The following is a 2,594-nucleotide window of genomic DNA, read 5'->3' on the forward strand; positions in this document are numbered from 1 at the left end:
TATTCCAATCATGGAGTCCCACTCTGCAACTCTGGGCAATAGCTTGCTTAATCTCCACAACAGCCCCCACAATGCTAAGGATGCCTGGCCTCCACCTTGGGGGTGTCCAGGAGTAAACGCCTCACAGGGAAAGCCAGGATGGGTTCCACAGCGGCATTCGTACAAGCGCCTTGAGGCCCTTGCGGGTGAGTAGTGCGCTATACAAGTATCAATTTACAATATATTCATGCAGTTCCACAGTTGTACCGTGGCTAAGTAACATGCCTAACACCGTGGTACAGCAGCTCGGTGGCCCCGTGAATAATGCTTAGCGGTGCAGTGGCATGTAGAATTGTGGTATAAGACATTCACCCTTTCACCTTTTGGGTGACAGCTGACAGCGCATTACCGAGGATGGAACTGGAATTTCCCGAAAACTTGCCTCACTGTCATTGGCACTACAAAGTGGCCACATGTCACAAGCCAGCGCTTTATGAAGAAAATATAATAGAAATAAAAGTAGGCATTGTAATGCAGTGGCACGGTGGTGAATGATGAAAGTGAAAAAGTGACAGTGTCATTGTGCTTTTGTGGTGTTATCTTACAGACCCTCAGTGTCAAATGAATTTGGTGTGGTACATTAAGACATTTATAGAGTGGTGTAGTGACACGTAGACCCGCCACTCTAGATTTGAACCCTGAGGATAAATGTTGGTGTGAACACAAGGATGACAACTTTAGTGGTCTTGGAGTGGTAATGATAGCACAGATCAAAGATGGTATAGGATAAACATCCAACAGCACTGACCTGTGGCTGGGGGGAGGGCCACCCTTGCGGCCCATCACAGCGGGCACGCAGTTGGTGAGCTCGGTCCAGTCAGCATGCAGGCCGCAGCTCCAGCCAGTGGAGAAGCGTGAGAAGAGCCAGGTTTCCTGCCGGCCAGGCCGGTGGCACGTGCACTTCTTCTGCCCAGGCCTGCATTCACACGGCTGCTCCAGGCGGATGTTGCGCACCAGGTGACGCCCAAATGTGGTTCCTCCAGTCTTCTGGATATGCAGGAAGACCAGCACATCCTCACCCTTGATGTTGAAGTCCACAAAGCGTGCAAGGTCCTGGGTGCTAAAGTTGAAGCGGGGTGGTGAACGCGGGGTCGCGCCACCACCTTCCTCCTCTCCATCATCCTCACCTTCCTCATCCCATGGGAATGACTGTGGATCCGGGTCAGCGATAACTCCTGGCCTCAAACTTTGGCCAGAGCGGAAGTGGCAGGAGTGCGTGCCTGCTGGGCAGATGTACTGGTAGACAATCATGACAAAGAGTAGCGCCAACACGGGCACGAGCACCAACTTGTTGGAGCGGTCATCCATCATGCCCCAGTGGTACCAGCCGCTTTAGCACTGAATTGCCCCCCAAAAAACCCACACTTTTTGCACACGGGATAAGACCCAGGTGTCAGTCTTCCCCATTCCCTACTTCCCAACGATTGGTAATCCAACAGGCAGGTCCCCAAACTCCATGGGGTGGCGATGATCTCCCGAAAATACCAGATACTCCTTCTCAGAAACTTCTACTAAGATGCCCAACCAGATGAATTTTAAAGCATAACCCAAACAGCCCAAAATGGCCTTCAAAATTTCATGTAGATATTTTGAACAGTGCCCAATAAAGCTTCTTCGCGGTAAAACAGAAAAAGTCCCCCAAAATACTCCAAAACTCCTGAGCAGAAACGTTTAAAAATCATGCGATAATCCAGAAACTCGCGGAACTTTAACACCACGGGCAGAGCCCCTGTCGTGATGCTCACCTCCCGGACACTCCATGGGTGCGTAGGTACATGAAACAGAAAGAGTAGGGTCAGCGCTGATGGAGATGCCTGAAAGCCGCCGAATAGTGTATGCACCACATAAAACGGGCGTTAGATGAAAAATGCGCCTGAAATTCGCCTGGTGGTGTCCTCCAGGCTCGAATGTTACGCGAAGTGCCGGTTATGCTGAAAAATATTCGCGCGCGAATTTATGTGATGAATAGCCCCCTACAGAAACAGCAGACTTATTGGGGACAGCCGGCTTCCCTGTAGCGTGGAGATCCGCCACGTGCGATATCGCCCGCCGTTTCCCTCCTTCGATAATGAATGTGAGCCTAGACCGACGCTCCTGAGGCACCGGACCAGTGTGAGAGGTAAAGATGGGTCTCGTCCTCCCATATGGGGAGCATCGGCTGGCACAGGCTGGACGTTTCCTGCTGTCCGAGTGGGGCCTGGCGATGAGTGCCCTGCACCAGGGGTCTCCTGCCTTCGTGGGCACTCGCTGCAAGCCCCTGATCTCCCCTGCAGAGCTCCGCGGTGTCCGTGACAGAGAGTTATTCCCCCGTCTGCACAGCCTGCGTGCTGCTGCGGCACTGCTTTCTGCCAGCGAGGGCGAAGTTTCAGCACTAGTGAGCAGGACAGCGCTGCTGCTGACGACGCCAGCCTCTGACGCCGACTCTCTGCTCCCAGGAATGACGCCGGGGCTGCTCGCTCACCTCTCCCCGGCCGCTCTGGCTGTCTCTGATTCGGTGCAAGAGCAGCGCCTGGCTGCGGACGGTAACCCCCGGCACACGCTGCCTATAAACCCGG

General features: G+C 53.5%; 1 pseudogene; it reads right to left on the bottom strand.

The window, feature by feature from the left end:
- Positions 1–384: 384 nt before the first annotated feature.
- LOC147697939 (heparan-sulfate 6-O-sulfotransferase 3-B pseudogene) lies at positions 385–1,389 on the bottom strand (annotated as a pseudogene).
- Between the last annotated feature and the right edge of the window lie 1,205 nt (positions 1,390–2,594).

The sequence above is a fragment of the Lissotriton vulgaris genome, chromosome 8, assembly GCF_964263255.1.
Source record: "Lissotriton vulgaris chromosome 8, aLisVul1.2, whole genome shotgun sequence".
Lineage (NCBI taxonomy): Eukaryota > Metazoa > Chordata > Amphibia > Caudata > Salamandridae > Lissotriton > Lissotriton vulgaris.